Here is a 12171-nt window from a genome sequence, read left to right as displayed (position 1 = left end):
ATACAAATAACACCAACCTTAAAATTATATAATTTTCTTAAATGAATATTATTCTTAACAAAATTTCATGCATTTTGATATATGTAGGCTACAATCATCGGCAAAGATTCAACTAAACCTTTCTTAAGTTCTTATTTCAATTCTGCTTGTGTATTGTTTCCCTTCAGTGAATAAGAATGGGCATTGATGTCCAATAAAAAAAAAAATTACTTAATGTCAGGAAAGTTAGAATTTAAAATGTTATTTGTCTTAAAAAGACTAATGTTTGACTCCAGTAATTATTACATATTACGGCGGAGAGAAATTGCAATTTCTTAAGCGCCTAGAGCTTATGTATTGATTCTCTTCAGTGAAGATAATTTAATATCATATTCAGAGAATATTACAATATTTGTCGGTACAAAGGATAATGCCGTATTAATTGGTATCAAATTTATATAAAGTTCCGAAGCCAAGGCAAAACGAAACGAACACGGTTCCCGGCAAGGTTAAGCGGTCTTCGGATTTTCCAAGACATAGCCTATACTGGACCAGGGTTAAAAGAATACTATTCTTTTTAACCCTGTACTGGACTACCGATGCAAAATGACCGATATGCTGGAGTATATTTGCCTGATTTTGAACTTTACGAGTGATCTCATCAAAGCCCCATTTAAATCCTTTCAAGTATGTTATGTTTAACAATAATCACATAAAATGTTATATAACCTTTTTACCATTTAATTCAGCACGTTAAGTAATCAGACAGTGTTTGACAAAACTAAAAAAAAACTCATGACATTTCAATTGAGAAACGGTTATCTAATCTGTTGTTCTGTATTTTAAATGCAGATAGCAAAGGGTCACAATTCTGCCTTGAAGAGAATATCTTAAAAGCCAATACAATAAGATATCATTCCAAAGATTACCATTGTTGTTAGAAGATTGTTGTTTTCAATTCGCGACGTCAATTATACAATACGAACTTAACTTGATCACCGGGTTTATATTTCAGATGACAAAGATAAACAATAATATCAAGGGTTATAATTATTATCTTTGTATGGAACTTGGATACGTAGGATTAAAATTAATAAAGAACTTATTTTGACCTATTCATTGTCACCTATATATATATACTGTATATATATATATTATATATATATATATATATATATATATATATATATATATATATATATATACATATATATATATATATATATATATATATATATATATATATATATATATATATATATATATATATATATCCTACCACGCTGGGTGGCATTGCCAGATGAATAATTATTCGGTCTTTCCCCGGTTCTTGGTAGGGAGAGAGGGAGTAATCATATCCTGGTGATATATATAGCCTATATATATATATATATATATATATATATATATATATATATATATATATATATATATATATATATATATATATATATATACATAAATCATATCCCTCTGGGTGGCATTGCAGATGTATAATTATTCGGTACCTCCCCGGTCTTTGGGTATGTGTATATATATATATATATATATATATATATATATATATATATATATATATATATATATATATATATATATATATACACGCATACACACACACACACACATTTATATATATATATTATATACTATATATATATATATATATATATATATATATATATAAATCCCATCCCGCTGGGTGGCATTGCCAGATGTATAATTATTCGGTATCTCTCCAGTCTTTGGGTAGGGAGAGAGGAAGTAACCATACCTTGGTGAGAGGCAGTAGCACGAGAGGTATACTCGAAACCACAACTGCCGTGTTGTAGTTAAGAAAGGGGGAAGGAGGAGGTGGGAAGTGTTGACTCTGTGTCTGTGCATATTTAAATATTTAGCCGTCATTTTGACCGGTCGCATATACTAGTAAAAAATTATTATTATTATTATTATTATTATTATTATTAAAATTATAAAATTTATTACCACCATCGTCGTTGTCGTCGTTATTAGAATTACTATCTTATCAAAATTAAAAAATCATTAAAATTATTATCACAAATAAATCAAGAAGTCAGAACAGACAACAAAAATCATAGTGAACGCACCCACTCCTTATGGAACGGCTGACCACATTTGGCCCAATACCAAAAGCGAATCATGGAGGTTGGGTCACCGGAAGTAAGTGACTATCTCCTAGAAATAATAAAACCCTCAACTAATTACACAATTAATGAATGGATGAATGAATGAATGACTCAATCATGAACTACTGTTATGACATTATTATTATTATTATTAAATGCTAAGCTACAACCCTAGTTGGAAAAGCAGGATACTATAAAACCAGGGGCCCCAACAGGGAAAATAGCCCAGTGAGGAAAGGAAATAAGAAAAAATAAAATATTTTAAGAATTGTAACATCAAAATAAATATTTCCTATGTAAACTAAAAAAAAAAAAAACTTTAATAACACAAGAGGAAGAGAAACTAGATAGAACAGTGTTCCCGAGTGAACCCTCAAGCAAGAGAACTCTAACCCAAGACAGTGGAAGACCATGGTACAGAGGCTATGGCACTATCAAAGACTAGAGAACAATGGAAAGGAAATGTAAACAATAAAACCAAGAACTCACAATCCACCATATTGAGGCAACGGGATTATCGTTAACCCTCTACTGTCATTTAAAATTCTGTAACGTATAAATGTGTAAATGTATAAATACCTCCTGATAGCCCGTGTATATTCTCCACCAAGCTAGCAAGCCTTCACTGGTCTTCTCAATGTGAGATCCGGGACACTATCTTGACTACTAAACACGAATCAGTCATGAGAGCCAGTCCGGGGATTTTTTTCTTACACCACTTTGTTGTTTTCGTGCAATAACTGCGTATATTTCTGGGTAACTTTATACGTTTTTGTTCTTAGAGAGAGAGAGAGAGAGAGAGAGAGAGAGAGAGAGAGAGAGGGAGAGAGAGAGAGAATTATGATTATCCTGGTCATACTATAGACCTCTGAAAATTACGACAATTGCAATCAAGGATATATAACATTTAAGAACAAATTAATTTCATTAACAAAACTTATTATTATAATTACCAATATCACTATGGGTGATGATAATAATAATGCATTTTTATAGCATCCAAATTGTAATTATCTGTGTACATCTTTGTAATCCAGGATATAGATGACACGGTGGGAATGGACACTGATATCTTCGGGGAATAGGGTTCTTCTATTCTCCTTTTCATTTGGGAATGAAGTATAAACGGTGCCACCTCGTCCTACATAAAGCCTAAAAATCTTCCATGTAAACGGTGCCCCCCTCGCCCTACATAAAGCCTAACAAACCTTCCATGTAAACGGTGCCCCCTCGCCCTACATAGAGCCTAACAAACCTTCCATGTAAACGGTGTCCCCTCGCCCTACATAAAGCCTAATAAACCTTCCATGTAAACGGTGCCCAAAACGGTGCCCCCTCGCCCTACATAAAGCCTAACAAACCTTCCATGTAAACGGTGTCCCCTCGCCCTACATAAAGCCTAACAAACCTTCCATGTAAACGGTGCCCAAAACGGTGCCCCCTCGCCCTACATAAAGCCTAACAAACCTTCCATGTAAACGGTGTCCCTCGCCCTACATAAAGCCTAACAAACCTTCCATGTAAACGGTGCCCAAAACGATGCCCCCTCGCCCTACATAAAGCCTAACAAACCTTCCATGTAAACGGTGCCCCCTCGCCCTACATAAAGCCTAACAAACCTTCCATGTAAACGGTGTCCCCTCGCCCTACATAAAGCCTAACAAACCTTCCATGTAAACGGTGCCCAAAACGGTGCCCCCTCGCCCTACATAAAGCCTAACAAACCTTCCATGTAAACGGTGCCCAAAACGGTGCCCCCTCGCCCTACATAAAGCCTAACAAACCTTCCATGTAAACGGTGCCCAAATGGTACCCCCTCGCCCTACATAAAGCCTAACAAACCTTCCATGTAAACGGTGCCCAAAACGGTGCCCCCTCGCCCTACATAAAGCCTAACAAACCTTCCATGTAAACGGTGCCCAAAACGGTGCCCCCTCGCCCTACATAAAGCCTAACAAACCTTCCATGTAAACGGTGCCCCCTCGCCCTACATAAAGCCTAACCAAACCTTCCATGTAAACGGTGTCCCCTCGCCCTACATAAAGCCTAACAAACCTTCCATGTAAACGGTGCCCAAAACGGTGCCCCCTCGCCCTACATAAAGCCTAACAAACCTTCCATGTAAACGGTGCCCCTTCGCCCTACATAAAGCCTAACAAACCTTCCATGTAAACGGTGCCCCCTCGCCCTACATAAAGCCTAACAAACCTTCCATGTAAACGGTGCCCAAAACAGTGCCCCCTCGCCCTACATAAAGCCTAACAAACCTTCCATGTAAACGGTGCCCCATCGCCCTACATAGAGCCTAACAAACCTTCCATGTAAACGGTGTCCCCTCGCCCTACATAAAGCCTAACAAACCTTCCATGTAAACGGTGCCCAAAACGGTGCCCCCTCGCCCTACATAAAGCCTAACAAACCTTCCATGTAAACGGTGCCCCCTCGCCCTACATAAAGCCTAACAAACCTTCCATGTAAACGGTGTCCCCTCGCCCTACATAAAGCCTAACAAACCTTCCATGTAAACGGTGCCCAAAACGGTGCCCCCTCGCCCTACATAAAGCCTAACAAACCTTCCATGTAAACGGTGCCCCCTCGCCCTACATAAAGCCTAACAAACCTTCCATGTAAACGGTGTCCCCTCGCCCTACATAAAGCCTAACAAACCTTCCATGTAAACGGTGCCCAAAACGGTGCCCCCTCGCCCTACATAAAGCCTAACAAACCTTCCATGTAAACGGTGCCCCCTCGCCCTACATAAAGCCTAACAAACCTTCCATGTAAACGGTGTCCCCTCGCCCTACATAAAGCCTAACAAACCTTCCATGTAAACGGTGCCCAAAACAGTGCCCCCTCGCCCTACATAAAGCCTAACAAACCTTCCATGTAAACGGTGCCCCCTCGCCCTACATAAAGCCTAATAAACCTTCCATGTAAACGGTGTCCCCTCGCCCTACATAAAGCCTAACAAACCTTCCATGTAAACGGTGCCCAAAACGGTGCCCCCTCGCCCTACATAAAGCCTAACAAACCTTCCATGTAAACGGTGTCCCCTCGCCCTACATAAAGCCTAACTAACCTTCCATGTAAACGGTGCCCCCTCGCCCTACATAAAGCCTAACAAACCTTCCATGTAAACGGTGCCCCCTCGCCCTATATAAAGCCTAACTAACCTTCCATGTAAACGGTGCCCAAAACGGTGCCCCCTCGCCCTACATAAAGCCTAACAAACCTTCCATGTAAACGGTGCCCCCTCGCCCTACATAAAGCCTAACAAACCTTCCATGTAAACGGTGCCCCCTCGCCCTACATAAAGCCTAACAAACCTTCCATGTAAACGGGGCCCCCTCGCCCTACATAAAGCCTAACAAACCTTCCATGTAAACGGTGCCCCCTCGCCCTACATAAAGCCTAACAAACCTTCCATGTAAACGGTGCCCCCTCGCCCTACATAAAGCCTAACAAACCTTCCATGTAAACGGTGCCCCCTCGCCCTACATAAAGCCTAACAAACCTTCCATGTAAACGGTGCCCAAAACGGTGCCCCCTCGCCCTACATAAAGCCTAACAAACCTTCCATGTAAACGGTGCCCCCTCGCCCTACATAAAGCCTAACAAACCTTCCATGTAAACGGTGTCCCCTCGCCCTACATAAAGCCTAACAAACCTTCCATGTAAACGGTGCCCAAAACAGTGCCCCCTCGCCCTACATAAAGCCTAACAAACCTTCCATGTAAACGGTGCCCCCTCGCCCTACATAAAGCCTAATAAACCTTCCATGTAAACGGTGTCCCCTCGCCCTACATAAAGCCTAACAAACCTTCCATGTAAACGGTGCCCAAAACGGTGCCCCCTCGCCCTACATAAAGCCTAACAAACCTTCCATGTAAACGGTGCCCCCTCGCCCTACATAAAGCCTAACTAACCTTCCATGTAAACGGTGCCCCCTCGCCCTACATAAAGCCTAACAAACCTTCCATGTAAACGGTGCCCCCTCGCCCTACATGAAGCCTAACTAACCTTCCATGTAAACGGTGCCCCCTCGCCCTACATGAAGCCTAACAAACCTTCCATGTAAACGGTGCCCCCTCGCCCTACATAAAGCCTAACAAACCTTCCATGTAAACGGTGTCCCCTCGCCCTACATAAAGCCTAACAAACCTTCCATGTAAACGGTGCCCCCTCGCCCTACATAAAGCCTAACAAACCTTCCATGTAAACGGTGCCCCCTCGCCCTACATAAAGCCTAACAAACCTTCCATGTAAACGGTGTCCCCTCGCCCTACATAAAGCCTAACAAACCTTCCATGTAAACGGTGCCCAAAACAGTGCCCCCTCGCCCTACATAAAGCCTAACAAACCTTCCATGTAAACGGTGCCCCCTCGCCCTACATAAAGCCTAATAAACCTTCCATGTAAACGGTGTCCCCTCGCCCTACATAAAGCCTAACAAACCTTCCATGTAAACGGTGCCCAAAACGGTGCCCCCTCGCCCTACATAAAGCCTAACAAACCTTCCATGTAAACGGTGCCCCCTCGCCCTACATAAAGCCTAACTAACCTTCCATGTAAACGGTGCCCCCTCGCCCTACATAAAGCCTAACAAACCTTCCATGTAAACGGTGCCCCCTCGCCCTACATAAAGCCTAACTAACCTTCCATGTAAACGGTGCCCCCTCGCCCTACATGAAGCCTAACAAACCTTCCATGTAAAAGGTGCCCCCTCGCCCTACATAAAGCCTAACAAACCTTCCATGTAAACGGTGCCCCCTCGCCCTACATAAAGCCTAACAAACCTTCCATGTAAACGGTGCCCCCTCGCCCTACATAAAGCCTAACTAACCTTCCATGTAAACGGTGCCCCCTCGCCCTACATAAAGCCTAACAAACCTTCCATGTAAACGGTGCCCCCTCGCCCTACATAAAGCCTAACAAACCTTCCATGTAAACGGTGCCCCCTCGCCCTACATAAAGCCTAACAAACCTTCCATGTAAACGGTGCCCCCTCGCCCTACATAAAGCCTAACAAACCTTCCATGTAAACGGTGCCCAAAACGGTGCCCCCTCGCCCTACATAAAGCCTAACAAACCTTCCATGTAAACGGTGCCCCCTCGCCCTACATAAAGCCTAACAAACCTTCCATGTAAACGGTGCCCCCTCGCCCTACATAAAGCCTAACTAACCTTCCATGTAAACGGTGCCCCCTCGCCCTACATAAAGCCTAACAAACCTTCCATGTAAACGGTGCCCCCTCGCCCTACATAAAGCCTAACAAACCTTCCATGTAAACGGTGCCCCCTCGCCCTACATAAAGCCTAACAAACCTTCCATGTAAACGGTGCCCCCTCGCCCTACATAAAGCCTAACAAACCTTCCATGTAAACGGTGCCCCTCGCCCTACATAAAGCCTAACTAACCTTCCATGTAAACGGTGCCCAAAACGGTGCCCCCTCGCCCTACATAAAGCCTAACAAACCTTCCATGTAAACGGTGCCCCCTCGCCCTACATAAAGCCTAACAAACCTTCCATGTAAACGGTGCCCCTTCGCCCTACATAAAGCCTAACAAACCTTCCATGTAAACGGTGCCCCCTCGCCCTACATAAAGCCTAACAAACCTTCCATGTAAACGGTGCCCCCTCGCCCTACATAAAGCCTAACAAACCTTCCATGTAAACGGTGCCCAAAACGGTGCCCCCTCGCCCTACATAAAGCCTAACAAACCTTCCATGTAAACGGTGCCCAAAACGGTGCCCCCTCGCCCTACATAAAGCCTAACAAACCTTCCATGTAAACGGTGCCCCCTCGCCCTACATAAAGCCTAACAAACCTTCCATGTAAACGGTGTCCCCTCGCCCTACATAAAGCCTAACAAACCTTCCATGTAAACGGTGCCCAAAACAGTGCCCCCTCGCCCTACATAAAGCCTAACAAACCTTCCATGTAAACGGTGCCCCCTCGCCCTACATAAAGCCTAATACCCCTTCCATGTAAACGGTGTCCCCTCGCCCTACATAAAGCCTAACAAACCTTCCATGTAAACGGTGCCCAAAACGGTGCCCCCTCGCCCTACATAAAGCCTAACAAACCTTCCATGTAAACGGTGCCCCCTCGCCCTACATAAAGCCTAACAAACCTTCCATGTAAACGGTGCCCCCTCGCCCTACATAAAGCCTAACAATCCTTCCATGTAAACGGTGCCCCCTCGCCCTACATAAAGCCTAACTAACCTTCCATGTAAACGGTGCCCCCCCCGCCCTACATGAAGCCTAACAAACCTTCCATGTAAACGGTGCCCCCTCGCCCTACATGAAGCCTAACAAACCTTCCATGTAAAAGGTGCCCCCTCGCCCTACATAAAGCCTAACAAACCTTCCATGTAAACGGTGCCCCCTCGCCCTACATAAAGCCTAACAAACCTTCCATGTAAACGGTGCCCCCTCGCCCTACATAAAGCCTAACTAACCTTCCATGTAAACGGTGCCCCCTCGCCCTACATAAAGCCTAACAAACCTTCCATGTAAACGGTGCCCCCTCGCCCTACATAAAGCCTAACAAACCTTCCATGTAAACGGTGCCCCCTCGCCCTACATAAAGCCTAACTAACCTTCCATGTAAACGGTGCCCCCTCGCCCTACATAAAGCCTAACAAACCTTCCATGTAAACGGTGCCCCCTCGCCCTACATAAAGCCTAACAAACCTTCCATGTAAACGGTGCCCCCTCGCCCTACATAAAGCCTAACTAACCTTCCATGTAAACGGTGCCCCCTCGCCCTACATAAAGCCTAACAAACCTTCCACGTAAACGGTGCCCCCTCGCCCTACATAAAGCCTAACAAACCTTCCATGTAAACGGTGCCCCCTCGCCCTACATAAAGCCTAACCTTCCATGTAAACGGTGCCCAAAACGGTGCCCCCTCGCCCTACATAAAGCCTAACAAACCTTCCATGTAAACGGTGCCCCCTCGCCCTACATAAAGCCTAACAAACCTTCCATGTAAACGGTGCCCCCTCGCCCTACATAAAGCCTAACAAACCTTCCATGTAAACGGTGCCCCCTCGCCCTACATAAAGCCTAACAAACCTTCCATGTAAACGGTGCCCAAAACGGTGCCCCCTCGCCCTACATAAAGCCTAACAAACCTTCCATGTAAACGGTGCCCCCTCGCCCTACATAAAGCCTAACAAACCTTCCATGTAAACGGTGCCCCCTCGCCCTACATAAAGCCTAACAAACCTTCCATGTAAACGGTGCCCCCTCGCCCTACATAAAGCCTAACAAACCTTCCATGTAAACGGTGCCCCCTCGCCCTACATAAAGCCTAACTAACCTTCCATGTAAACGGTGCCCAAAACGGTGCCCCCTCGCCCTACATAAAGCCTAACAAACCTTCCATGTAAACGGTGCCCCCTCGCCCTACATAAAGCCTAACAAACCTTCCATGTAAACGGTGCCCCCTCGCCCTACATAAAGCCTAACAAACCTTCCATGTAAACGGTGCCCAAAACAGTGCCCCCTCGCCCTACATAAAGCCTAACAAACCTTCCATGTAAACGGTGCCCCCTCGCCCTACATAAAGCCTAACAAACCTTCCATGTAAACGGTGCCCCCTCGCCCTACATAAAGCCTAACAAACCTTCCATGTAAACGGTGCCCAAAACGGTGCCCCCTCACCCTACATAAAGCCTAACAAACCTTCCATGTAAACGGTGCCCAAAACGGTGCCCCCTCGCCCTACATAAAGCCTAACAAACCTTCCATGTAAACGGTGCCCCCTCGCCCTACATAAAGCCTAACAAACCTTCCATGTAAACGGTGCCCCCTCGCCCTACATAAAGCCTAACAAACCTTCCATGTAAACGGTGCCCCCTCGCCCTACATAAAGCCTAACAAACCTTCCATGTAAACGGTGCCCCAACGCCCTACATAAAGCCTAACAAACCTTCCATGTAAACGGTGCCCCAACGCCCTACATAAAGCCTAACAAACCTTCCATGTAAACGGTGACCTAAAGCCCTACATAAAGCCTAACAAACCTTCCATGTAAACGGTGCCCCAACGCCCTACATAAAGCCTAACAAACCTTCCATGTAAACGGTGCCCCAACGCCCTACAAAAAGCCAAACAAACCTTCCATGTAAACGGTGCCCCCTCGGCCTACATAAAGCCTAACAAACCTTCCATGTAAACGGTGCCCCCTCGCCCTACATAAAGCCTAACTAACCTTCCATGTAAACGGTGCCCCCTCGCCCTACATAAAGCCTAACTAACCTTCCATGTAAACGGTGCCCCCTCGCCCTACATAAAGCCTAACAAACCTTCCATGTAAACGGTGCCCCAATGCCCTACATAAAGCCTAACAAACCTTCCATGTAAACGGTGCCCCCTTGCCCTACATAAAGCCTAACAAACCTTCCATGTAAACGGTGCCCCCTCGCCCTACATAAAGCCTAACAAACCTTCCATGTAAACGGTGCCCCCTCGCCCTACATAAAGCTTAACAAACCTTCCATGTAAACGGTGCCCCCTCGCCCTACATAAAGCCTAACAAACCTTCCATGTAAACGGTGCCCAAAACGGTGCCCCCTCGCCCTACATAAAGCCTAACAAACCTTCCATGTAAACGGTGCCCCAACGCCCTATATAAAGCCTAACAAACCTTCCATGTAAACGGTGCCCCAACGCCCTACATAAAGCCTAACAAACCTTCCATGTAAACGGTGCCCCCTCGCCCTACATAAAGCCTAACAAACCTTCCATGTAAACGGTGCCCCCTCGCCCTACATAAAGCCTAACAAACCTTCCATGTAAACGGTGCCCCCTCGCCCTACATAAAGCCTAACAAACCTTCCATGTAAACGGTGCCCAAAACGGTGCCCCCTCGCCCTACATAAAGCCTAACAAACCTTCCATGTAAACGGTGCCCCCTCGCCCTACATAAAGCCTAACAAACCTTCCATGTAAACGGTGCCCCAACGCCCTACATAAAGCCTAACAAACCTTCCATGTAAATGGTGCCCCCTCACCCTACATAAAGCCTAAAAAACCTTCCATATAAACGGTGCCCCCTCACCCTACATAAAGCCTAACAAACCTTCCATGTAAACGGTGCCCCCTCGCCCTACATAAAGCCTAACAAACCTTCCATGTAAACGGTGCCCCAACGCCCTACATAAAGCCTAACAAACCTTCCATGTAAACGGTGCCCCCTCGCCCTACATAAAGCCTAACAAACCTTCCATGTAAACGGTGCCCAAAACGGTGCCCCCTCGCCCTACATAAAGCCTAACAAACCTTCCATGTAAACGGTGCCCCCTCGCCCTACATAAAGCCTAACAAACCTTCCATGTAAACGGTGCCCCAACGCCCTACATAAAGCCTAACAAACCTTCCATGTAAACGGTGCCCCAACGCCCTACATAAAGCCTAACTAACCTTCCATGTAAACGGTGCCCCCTCGCCCTACATAAAGCCTAACAAACCTTCCATGTAAACGGTGCCCCCTCACCCTACATAAAGCCTAACAAACCTTCCATGTAAACGGTGCCCCAACGCCCTACATAAAGCCTAACAAACCTCCCATGTAAACGGTGCCCCCTCGCCCTACATAAAGCCTAACAAACCTTCCATGTAAACGGTGCCCAAAACGGTGCCCCCTCGCCCTACATAAAGCCTAACAAACCTTCCATGTAAACGGTGCCCCCTCGCCCTACATAAAGCCTAACAAACCTTCCATGTAAACGGTGCCCCAACGCCCTACATAAAGCCTAACAAACCTTCCATGTAAACGGTGCCCCCTCGCCCTACATAAAGCCTAACAAACCTTCCATGTAAACGGTGCTCCCTCACCCTACATAAAGCCTAACAAACCTTCCATGTAAACGGTGCCCCAACGCCCTACATAAAGCCTAACAAACCTTCCATGTAAACGGTGCCCCCCCGCCCTACATAAAGCCTAACAAACCTTCCATATAAACGGTGCCCCCCCGCCCTACATAAAGCCTAACAAACCTTCCGAAATCCTTTGCAGATTCTTTTATTAC

Source organism: Palaemon carinicauda, chromosome 37 (genome assembly GCF_036898095.1).
Source record: "Palaemon carinicauda isolate YSFRI2023 chromosome 37, ASM3689809v2, whole genome shotgun sequence".
NCBI lineage: Eukaryota > Metazoa > Arthropoda > Malacostraca > Decapoda > Palaemonidae > Palaemon > Palaemon carinicauda.
The sequence above is the reverse complement of the archived record's forward strand: the minus strand, read 5'-3'. Positions refer to the sequence as shown.